This window comes from Myotis lucifugus, unplaced genomic scaffold (assembly GCF_000147115.1).
Source record: "Myotis lucifugus unplaced genomic scaffold, Myoluc2.0 scaffold_32, whole genome shotgun sequence".
Taxonomy (NCBI): domain Eukaryota; kingdom Metazoa; phylum Chordata; class Mammalia; order Chiroptera; family Vespertilionidae; genus Myotis; species Myotis lucifugus.
Window position 1 is genome coordinate 1,658,126 of NW_005871080.1, and position 12,077 is coordinate 1,670,202.

Here is a 12,077-nt window from a genome sequence, read left to right on the forward strand (position 1 = left end):
TTTAATCCCTTGGGCCAGCACAAGATAGTAATGGTGAAGGTGGTGGAACCAGAAAAGATTCTGCACAGCAAAAGAAACCATCAATAAAACAACAAGCAAGCCCACTGCATGGAGAACATATTTGCCAAAGTTATATCTGATAAGGGCCTAATCTCCAAAATTTACAGGGAACTCATACATCTTAACAAAAGGAAGATAAACAATCCAATCAAAAAATGGGCAAAGGACTTAAATAGACACTTTTTGAAAGTGGACATACAGAAGGCCAAGAGACATATGAAACCATGCTCAAAGTCACTAATCATCCAAGAGATGCAAATCAAAACAATAAAGAGATACCATCTCACACCTGTCAGAAGAGCTGAAATCAACAAAGCGACCAACGACAAGTACTGGTGAGGATGTGGAGAAAAAGGAATCATTGTGCACTGCTAGTGTGAATGCAGGCTGGTGTAGCCACTGTGGAAAACAGTATGGCGTTTCCTCAAAAAATTAAAAATGAAATTCCCATTTGACCCAGTAATCCCACTTCTAGGAATATATCCCAAGAAATCAGAAACATTAATTAGAGAGGATATATGCACCCCTATGTTGATAGCAGCACAATTTACAATAGCTAAGATTTGGAAAAAGCCTAAGTGCCCATCAGCAGATGAGTGGATTAAAAAACAGTGGTACATCTACACAATGGAATACTATACTGCTGTAAAAAAGAAAGAATGCTTACCATTCCCAACAGCATGGATGGACCTGGAGAGCATTATGCTAAGCAAAATAAGCCAGTCAGAGAAAGATAAATATCACATGATCTCACTCATTTGTGGAATATAATGAACAACATAAACTTAATGAACAAAATTAGAGCCAGACACAGTGACGCATCAACCATCCTGTCAATATTCAGAGGGGAAGGAGCGGGATAAGAGATCAACCAAAGGACTTGTATGCACGCATATAAGCATAACCAATGAACACAGACACTAGGGGGGTGAGGGCATGTGCTGGGGGGGGGGAGGTGGCCGGTAAGAGGTCAATGGGGGGAAAAAAGGAGACATATGTAATACTATATGTAATACTTTAAACAATAAAGAATTTAAAAAAATAAAAGAAAAGAGTAACATGCTCTCTCTGTTTCCTTTGCTGTTTTGAGGCTTACAAACAGTGGCTTTAGGAAAACCAAATGTAGCGTTGTAGGCTGCATGGAAGAGTTGCGTATCTAGGATTCAATGGGAATTAGAAACTCCAGTCATGTGTCAGTAAGATTCTCAATGAGTTAGAAGGACTGCATTTGGGTCTTGCTCAAAATTCCACAGTTGTATAAACTGGGCTGAAAATTGTAGATCTAGTCCAGAGCTAATGTGAAAATAAAGCTGAGATTTGAGTCCTTATTTGGGGGTGGTTTCTATTTTCACTCAAAAAAATAAAACTCATTGCTTTAACATCCCCCAAATTAGCCATCAGAGTTCTCTGCCTAGTCTCAATGGGAAACTTTGCTGCTGGTTTGGAGAATGCATTCTCGGTGGGGTGCTGGGCAATTACATTCCAAATAGCAGCCCAGGGTTCTAAGTCGTGATTGGATTGTATTTTTGCTGCTGGCGGATGTGGCCAATCAGGCAGCAGGGTTGGGAGCAATGGGGGATAGAGGGAGGAGGAATGGGGTTGCTTTTACATTCCATTGAAATATAATACCACGAGAGTACTTGAAGGACTCATTTCTTTTAAAGTATAAATAAATAAGTGCTTGTTAGTCTGTAAATATTTGCCTTAATATACATGGCCTAAAGTGGCACTTTTTCTTCCTGTCAACTATTGGAAGTATCAGACTGCAATGGGGAGTGATAGGACAATGTTTGCTTTCTTAGGCATTGATCTTTGTCTGCAGTAGTTTATGGACAGGTCAAGTCCACAGTTTTTTAAACGTCAGGGTAGGAGATTGGAGCTTCAGGCTGGGAGACAATGGGCTCTTTTTCTAGATTTTCCACAAATGATTGCATGAGGTGTCCTAACATCTCTCAGCCTCAGTTTACTCATTTGTGTCAAGATGACTTTGGTTTTCAACCTTTCTTGCTATATGGACCCTAAAAAGAATTTGATAAAGCTGTGATTCCTTTCTCGTGTGTGTGTGTGTGTGTGTGTGTGTGTCTGTGTGTGTGTGTGTGTGTGTGTGTGTGTGAGAGAGAGAGAGAGAGAGAGAGAGAGAGAGAGAGAACATAACAAACATAACATATGATAACAGGTTTGGAGTGGTCCATGGGTTCCTACATAAGATTCTGAAGTTAAGATCCTATGAACTGGCCCTTCCTTTATAGCTCCAGTCCCAGACACAGCAGCCATGGTGAGGCTGATGCCCAAGAAGAACCAGATTTCCATTTACAAACTTCTTTTTAAGGAGGGAGTGATGGTGGCCAAGAAGGATGTGCACATGCCTAAACACCCCGAGCTGGCAGACAAGAACATGCCTAATCTTCACGTCATGAAGGCATGCAGTCTCTCAAATCATGAGGCTACGTGAAGGAACAGTTTGCCTGGAAACATTTCTACTGGTACCTTTCCAACAAGGGCATCCGGTATCTCCGCAATTACCTCCACCTGCCCCCAGAGATCGTGGTCTGCCACTCTGCGCCTGAGACTGGCAGGCCAAGGCCCAAAGGTCTGGAGGGCGATGGACCTGCAAGACTCACACTACGGGAAGCCAACAGAGACACGTACAGACAGGGTGCTGTGCCCCCTGGTGCTGACAAGAAAGCTGAGCCAGGGCTAAGTCAGCCACCGAATTCCAGTTTAGAGGCAGATTTGGTCGTGGACGTAGTCAACTACCTCAGTAAAGTTGAAGGGATTTATTTTGTGTTGAATAAACTGGTGATCAGAAAAAAAAAAGATCCTATGAACTGGATCATCCCTTCCAAAACTACTATGGCATCAAATGCAAATCACATATTTGAACCTAAGACAATTTTATTGTTTATTTGTAACCTACTGTCTTACAATTTCACTTCCAACTAGATTTTCTATTCATTGTTAATGAGACTGATTGTTTCTTGAATCAGGCAGAAAGGAACAATTCTCAATTACCTGAAGGTCCCTGGGGGCTGATTTCTAGGGAAGTTCATTACATATACAATAGGTGTGTTACAAATAGAATTAAATGAAGGGCAGTTTGCTGGTCCCTAATGTTGTATCTCCACACCTATCAGCTAATATCTGCTGTAACCAAAATTATCTTGTTTACACATTTTCCAACAAGTTAATTGTTTAGCAGAGAGTTTACACATTGATTATAGACTGATGAATGGCATTGACAAACACACTGCTCTTGAATTCGCTCAATCAGCAATTTTATAAGCTTTACCCCATGTGATGAAAGGATATTGATGTACTTTAAAAGAAAATCACCACTAACTTCTAGAATTAGAGTACAAGATCATTGAAAAGCTCATCAATTAACATTGCAGTGTAATAGGTAAGATTCAGGGCTTAGAAATCATGTGGATCTGAGTTCAAATCCCAGTTCTACCTCTTTCTAGATCTGTTACTTTAAACTCTCTAAGTCTTGCTTTCCTCATCTGTAGAATGAGATGAAACAGCGCACAACTCAGAGCATTGTAATGAGGATTAAATGAGATATAGCAAAGTCCTTATCACAGTGCTTGCCTAACAATCTAGTTACTATTACCTTTATTATTTTTATCATTATACCTACATTCATGAAAAAAAATAGGTTGACACATTGAAATCATTCAGCAAACAATTGTTCACTCTCTGCTGTAGTCTATGCCCTCAAGATATTGTGGATATAGTATTCCTTTGGCTCCCAAGAACACACACTGAACTGTCATGATTTGCTCATGATCTCCTCTGCATATCAATGAGGCCCTTGAGGGCAGACACTATGTCTTATTTGGCTTTCATCCCTAGTTCAAGAAACAACTTTGGAACAACCTCTTGCCAGTCACTATGAGCTGCCTACAGGGTGATGTCTCAGCTTCCATTCCAGCTCTTCATGAAAGGGTTCCCGCCTGTCTCTCAGACATCTCTCTTCTCCTTTGTATATTGTGGACAAGAGTAACCTCACATCTGATCATAAATTCCTTACTGGGCTGGTCATGATAGGTAGTCATGTCCCAGGCATATAGCTTCTTTAGTAAAAGGCTTATATCTTTGCCTTAAGCAAGTCCTGCCCATTATTCCCGTGCACCAAGGTTAACAGCCCTTTGACACTTTGAAATGCCTCTTTTCAGATTCACCCTTCAAAGGTGACCACCCTCAAGAGAACATATGGTTTGTTTTTTTAAAATTATGCTTTTATTTTTATTAAAAGGCATCATAAAGAGAGAGAAGCCTAAAATTTGGAGGGCTTGTTTGTCATGCATTCAATTAACAAAAGATTAGTATACAGAATTCATGGAGAGCTCCTCAAAATAAGTGAAGAACGCCCTCCTCCCCCGACAAAGGAAAGAAGCAACAAGAATGAAAAGGCTTTTCATGGAAGAGGAGACACCAATGGCTGATCAATATACGCAATGTAGCTTAATTTTATTAGGAATCAAGCAAAAACAGAATAAAATCATAATGGGAGATATATTCACATCTACCAGGTTGGTACATATTTGAAGTTTGACAGTTTTAAGTGTTGGAAAGACTTTGTGGGTATAATAGGGTCTCCTGAACACCAGTGACAGGTGATAACAATCACTTTAGAAAAGAATTCGACATGATCTAGTACAGTTGAGAATGCATATTTCCTATGCCTCTTAGGAGTATACCTTAGGAAAACTCTTGTACCAGATATTATATATATACTAGATGCCCAATGCACAAAGAGATTCGTGCAATAGGCCTTCCCTTCCCCTGGCTGCCGGCACCGGTTTTCCTCCGGCACCCAGGACCCAGGCCTTCAGTCTTCGCAGCTCTGGACGGAGCCTTTAGTCTTTGCTCCGCCACTTCACCCTGTGTATGCAAATTAACCGCCATCTTTGTTAATGGAGCTGGAGTGAACAGGAGACTTCCCTCCTGCCTGCCCTGGCCGGCTCTGAGCTCCTCTCAAGGCTACAAAGTTTCAATTATAGAAGGTAAATAAATCCCAGAATAAAAAGAAAAAAAGGAGAGGCTGGGAGCTTCCCTCGCCACCCAGACTGGCCAGGCACCCCAGTAGGGACCCCACCCTGAAGGAGGTGTGACTAGCCTGCAAACAGCCCTCAGCCCCTCACCCAGGCTGGCCAGGCACCCCAGCGGGACCCCCACCCTGATCCGGGACACCCTTCAGGGCAAACCAGCCGGCCCCCACCCATGCACCAGGCCTCTAATATGCAAACTGACCCTAACAGCAGAATGACTGGGAATGACTGGTCATTATGACACACACTGACCACCAGGGGGCAGACGTTCAATGCAGGAGCTACCCCCGGTGGTCAGTGCGCTCCCACAAGGGGAGCTCTGCTCAGCCACAAGCCAGGCTGATGGCTGCCAGTACAGCAGTGGTGGTGGGAACCTCTCCCGCCTCCTCAGCAGCGCTAAGGATGTCCGACTGCAGTTTAGGCCTGCTCCCCGCTGGCAAGTGGACATCCCCCGAGGGCTGCCGGGCTGCCAGAGGGATGTCTGACTGCCAGCTTGGGCCCGATCCCCCAGGGAGTGGGCCTAAGCCCGCAGGTGGACATCCTCCGAGGGGTCCCAGACTGCAAGAGGGCATAGATAGGCCGGGCTGAGGGACACCCCCCCCCCCCGAGTGCACAAATTTTTGTGCAACGGGCCTCTAGTTAGGTAAGATATATATATTTTCCTGTTTATTGAATTTATCAGGGTGACACTGGTTAACAAAATTACACAGGTTTCAGATGCACAATTCCACAACACATCATCTATACACTGTATTGTGATAGCACATAGTCTTAAAACTATTCCGTAATCCGATCCACCCCTTGCTTTCTTCCACCTTTATGTAGTCTTCCTTACTTCCCCTCCTTAATCTCAAATGCATAAAAGGAGCTGCAGGCTGTTATTGTTGGAAGCATTTACCTCAGTCTGTTGAGAATGTGCTTCTAGGCGTATCCTCTGTTTGACTCAAATAAATTTTTTAAAAGGGAGGAAGGGAGAGTAAGAGAGAGATAGAAGCATCAAAGATGTAAGAGAATCATGCCCCACACTGGAGATCGAGCCCACAACCCAGGCATGTGCCCTGATCAGAATCGAACCATGACCTCCTAGTTCGTAGGTCGGTGCTCAACCACTGAGCCACCCCAGCCATGTTCAAATACATTTTTATAAAAATTGTCTACAGGTTTGAACATTCTCATGTCGACAAATATTAAGCTCCCTCAAAACTACTCTGTTATATCTAATGAATCCAATAATCCATTCCATGTCTTTCTGACTTGGTACCTGTGGGTGGTTGTTTTGATTTCTGATGTCAATGACTTCCCTTCCTTTGTTAGTGAGTGATCAGATATTTATTGTGCACCTACTGTGTACAGTTCTGAGCTGAACGGTGTTCCTCCCCAAAAAAAGATATGTTGAAGTTCTAGAATGTGACCTCATTTGGAAATAGGGTCTACAGAGGTAATCATATTAAAATGAGGCCTTTAGGATGGCCTCAATCTGAAATGACTGGTGTATTTCCAGAGGCTGAATTTGTACAGGGACACTGACCCTCACAGTGGGAAGATGATGTGAAGACTCACAGAAAGAGTGCCCTGTGAAGATGAAGAATTGGAGTGATGCATTTGTGTAAGCTAAAGAGCACACAGGACGATAAGAGCTCAGAAGAGGCAAGGAAGGATTCTCCCCTATAAGTTTCAGAACTAGCATGGCTATGCTGACACCTTAATTTCAGACTTTTAACTCCAAAACTGTGAGACAATATATTTCTATTGTTTTAAGCCACCCAGTTTGTGATATTGTGTTATGGCAGCCCCAGGAAACTCTTATAAACCATATGCTAGAACCTTATTTGAAATTTAGAATTACAAACTTTTAAAATAATAATGTACGTTTGTACCTTCCTTCTCTCATGTGTGAATTATGAATGATGATACACACTTCTTGTTTTTGCCAATGGGCTGGACAAATAGCAGGGCACACAATATAAACTGATATAGAAGCAACACTGAGTTGTGAAACAAGCTCTGGTTAGAAGCTATTAAGCAGCTGAGTCTCTCTAGTTCTCAGCTTTTCAATTGGTCAAACAACGTTTGGGTCATATGGTTTATCTCCCAGATCTCTTTTGAATTATTCTATGAGGCCATGTTCTGGGTCAAGCATTTTAAAATTATGAAATTTATTTTTAAATAATTGTATATTTACATGCAGTTATAAGAAATAATATGGAAGCCAGGCTGGTGTGGCTCAGTGGTTGAGTGTCGACCTATGAACCAGGAGGTCACAGTTCAATTTCTGGTCAGGGCATATGCCCAGGTTTCGGGCTTGATCCCCAGTTGAGGTGTGCAGGAGGCAGCCAATCAATGATTCTATCTCATCATTGACGTTTCTACCTCCCTTTCTCTCCCTTCCTCTCTCTGAAATAAATAAAAACATTTTTTTAAAAAAGAAATAATACAGAGGAATACTGTGAACCCTTTACTCGGTTTCTCTAAATGATAACATCTTCCAAAGCTATAGTAATTGTGCAGTTTTTAATACAAGCTAATCTTATTGGAATGAAATGTTGAAGACATTTTTTTTTGCAGGCAATTCTGTTTATCTACCTGACTTAAATAAGATATTGAAACCCGGTCTATGATCATCACTATGATAAAATCCTTGGTTTCTTTGCTTTATTGACTATTTTACCCATTGGCCTTTGTCATAAAGTAATTTGACAAAGGAGACTGAAGGAATGCAGACATTAGTCAGTGTTTTCAGAAAAATGTGCCTGGCAACCAAGGTATGTATTCTTGTCATGGTGTGCTGAATTTATAGTAAGACTACAAGGATAATATTAATAGTAATAATTATGACTTATTGAATACTTACTATTTTTCAGGCCAGCCTCAGGCTAAGTTCTTCAGAATCATTATCTTATTTAATTCTTAATCTATGAGGTAGATACTATTATTACATCCATTTTACAGATGTGAAAACTGAGGCCCAAGGTTTTCAATGAATGGCTATAACTTGAATTTGAACATAGACTCCAGAGTGTAACTTAACTGCCATGCCACAGTGCCAATGAGTAAAAATTAACTCATTCAAAATTGTTACTATTTAGTTAAGTTTTCAAACTGAGCCTAAGACATCTCGTTAAGTTCTGCCCATTACTGGCAAAGTTTTGCATTGTGATTGTGTGGGCACAGTGGTACTTCTTTCTTGCCAATGCCCCAAGTGAGAAGCAGAGAGAAGTCCTCTCCTTCTGATCAGGGCTTTGGACTGACTCTGCAGTTAAACGTAGGATTGAGAAAACAAAAGAGGAGAAGAGGTGAATGTATATAGGGCTAGCAACCTCCTTCCTCTCTTCACCTTGGGCTCCGTTCTGACCCATGGTGTTAATTTCCTTTTCAGAATGGGAAGCGAGTTTCCACCTGACTTCACTTTCATTGGTGATCAATTATGCCAAGGGGCTGTTTCTTTCAAAGGTCATGCAAAGGAACCCAAACCATGTGCAGTAGGCTCATGTCTAAATTATTTATTTGGTTTGTGTTGTCTTGTATTAATGACCTTGCTTGTTAAAAACACCATAAAATGACTCATAGGGTGGTGTGCTGTTAAGTATCGACTCATGCTAATTAGCCACTTTTATTTTATTTATCAACATGGTTCAGAACTGGAGCAAAAGTCAACCCACTTTAAAATGTTTGTATTTTTTTCCTCTTGGCGTTTGCATTTTCAAACCTTTATGCATTTGCTCCAGGGTAATTCTCAGGCCCTTATCTCTCTTCCTTCATTATCTTGATAACTTCTCTTTTCTCTTGCTTGATAATGTCTTGTCATTTAGCCGGGTCATATTTATGTACATTTTATATATAACATTTCTGCATGCTTTGTTCTCATGAGCCTAAGAAGGGACTATAATGACCAACTCACATTCTGTTCCACAATCCATGTCCAACATAGCCCTAATTTAAAATGCAAATAATATGATGTCAGAATATGTGGTCTAGGATGATGTGCCATTAACAACCCTCTGAATTTTGGGGGAGATCTAGAAGATATCTTCTCCTGCATTCCTTATTTCCTAGGGTAAAGGGAACCCCAAGAAGTAATAAGATTATCTCTGAGGGCTAATCCATGAAGAATCAGCAGCCACTAACTCCAGTATAAAGTGATTAGTGAATAGCTAGCACTGGCCTAGCTGTGTTGGAGGAAATGGATCAGGGCAGAAGTATGTTCTGATGGAAGTGGCAAGGCCTGGGGCATTGGCATCCCAGTCCACAGTATTTGGGAATGCCTGGTAATGTAGACGTGTGGGGAGGAATTGGAGAAACATAGACTGGGAGCACAAGATCTCCCACCTGACCTCTGCATTCTGCCAGGAGTGCGTGGTAGCCCCACATCCCCACATGTACTTTTCAGCCACTTCTTTTCTTATTTCCTTTATCCTATGTGACTCCATTACTTTGAATTTGACACCCACCCTACTTCACAATGCAGCTGTGTGTGTGTGAGTGGAGGGAGGAGGGGGAGTGGAGGTGGGGGCAGCAAGGTCTGCCTTAATAAAGGCTTAGCCCCTCCATTGCCTTGGATAGCTGAAGTAAGACCTAGAATTATTTGGAACCAATTGCTTCCGTATTCAGCAGCTGAGTCAAGGAAAGTCTTGTTTTTGTTTTGTACCTGCACCAGGTAAATAGGTTTATTACTTCGAGGTATATTTCTAAGGTAATGGAGGCCTGTGCCTGAAAACTCAGGTATCTCCTTAGGGCTACATTTTAATTATTTATTACAATTAACTTTCCTGTCAAACATAAAATATTTATAAAGCCTATGGAATAAAAATTCTTTCTATTTGTTAAGGTATTAAGTAAGACATATGCTCCATTTGTAAATATTAAAGGAAAGAAAGACCCAGATCAGGTTTGGAATTGAATCTGGTTCTGTTTGATAATCTATAGCTCTTGTCGAGGTACACAATTCAGCACTGAAATAATTAGAACAGACCTTTTCCCCAAATATCAGTGCTATTCTCTAGATTGTGACAGACCCAAGATAATTTACACAGTGCAATGTGTAAAGCTTACTAATGGTTATTCACTTAGAAGTGCAAAATACAAAAGGCTCTGGGGTTAAAGCAATGGCAATGAATCATTTATGAGATATTATCTACTGAGATGGATAGGGTCCATCTGTTATAGCTGGAGAATTGTTGTTGTTTATATAACTTTATTTAATTTTGTTTACAGTATTCAAAATGAAAGAAGTATTAGGGCAGATAAGCAAGGTGTTTTTAAACTGACAGATAACTGGAGTCCGTGGTTTTCTATATAAAAGCCAAGAGCTGTCCACGTGTCGTGGAGAAAACACAAAATAAGAAAGCCCCAAAGAGCACGAGCACGAAGCAGAGTCTGAAAATGTTCACTGATATCCCAAGGTGCAGTCTGTCTGATTTTGGTTTTCCACTGAGCCCATCTGGGAGTTGTTTTCCTCCCCTTGACAGGATGTAGGCCTGTTGTAGGAGATACACTGCGGGAACTGAGAAGTTTGAAAATCATGTAGGTAAGAAACGTTTTTGTGTTCAACAGTAAATCCATTTAAAAAGAGAGACGAGGGCGAGCTCAAAATGTCTTTTTAGAAAGAAGTTGGGAACTGTCAGGTTTCCCCCAATGTTTAAGGAGGAGGGGAATGCCTCAGAGAATGGGACCTGCTGGCAAACGTAGACTGGCTTCTGGTTGGTACTAAAGGTGGAAGGTGCAAACTGTTGAAGCAGAATATGTGTGTCCTCATTTGAATTCTCCTTAAACATTCATCATCTCTTCAAATAATTTGCAATTACTTAAGGCCTCTGACCTTCTTTATTTCTCTTTATCCTTCGTGGGGTTGGCTGGACATAAAATAAATTTTCTATCGGTATTAGCTAGAGATGTTTTTCAAAGGTGGCAAGTTAAATGACCTATTTTCTTAATTTAATTGTGGAACATCTAGAAGATGTTATTGAGTGGGTACTTTAGAAATTTTTTCCATTGATTAGCACACAAAGGGGCCTAGACTTTTCTAGTCTTCTCTCTAAACCTTTTCCATGGCCATACATTAACACTTGAAGTGATCATTTTATTACATAAATGTTACAGAGCGAGTATAACTAGATTACAGCAAGTGCAACCCACAACTGGAAAAAATAGCCTACATGCATGTTTAACTCTTTCTTCTTTACATTTAAACAATTGGTACCTACTAAGTCGGCAGCTTATAAGGGTCATATAGGGAGTGACAAAGCTGTCAAAAGGTGCAGACATGAGCTTTTATAAAGGAAAAACACAACAGACAGCTGTACATTTGAAATTAAAAATGAGGCACATGTAATTTTTCCTTGAGCAATTGAGGAGAAAGAGGATTTGGGGAATAAGAACTCAAGGCAGGAGTTCAAAAAGAGGGAGTATATCACCAGGGAATGAGTACTAGACTGGCTGGAGCATGTTCTCTGTCCCTCTGTCAAGAAATAAGGACTTGACGTCATAGTCCTTTAGGTGGGAGGAAAAGCATGCGATAAAGGTATCAAAAAGTAGAGAGAACACCAGGTGGAGGATAAAAAGTTTGAGTCTACAGGGATAGAAAACAATAAGGAAGATGAGAGTGATGGAGTCAGGGCACAAGTTTAATGAGGAAAGGGGAAAAGAAACAGCTGCTTTAATGTGCAAAGGTCACATGGCTCTACTATAATTCCAAAATTGCAGATTAGCAAAGGAATCTAAATCTGAAACCAACTGATGACTTTTTTTTTTTGGAATGGGATTGTAAAACTTGAGCCTTTAAACAGTTGTATCTGTGTTTTAAGTTTTTTTAAATAACAGAAAAATTTGACCTCAATATCAGACTTAAGAATAGTAAACATTTATTTAGAAAACTTTCTCTCCATTTACTGCTGGGGGTAAGGGGCTGCACTGAGGTATTTTGCCATGATCTCCTCTATGGTAGATATAAATGTGTGCTGTAGAGGA

At 40.9% G+C, this 12,077-nt stretch overlaps 1 pseudogene; it reads left to right on the top strand.

Moving 5' to 3' along the window:
* The first annotated feature begins 2,332 nt into the window (after positions 1-2,332).
* Positions 2,333-2,825, top strand: LOC102419170 (annotated as a pseudogene).
* Positions 2,826-12,077: the final 9,252 nt, after the last annotated feature.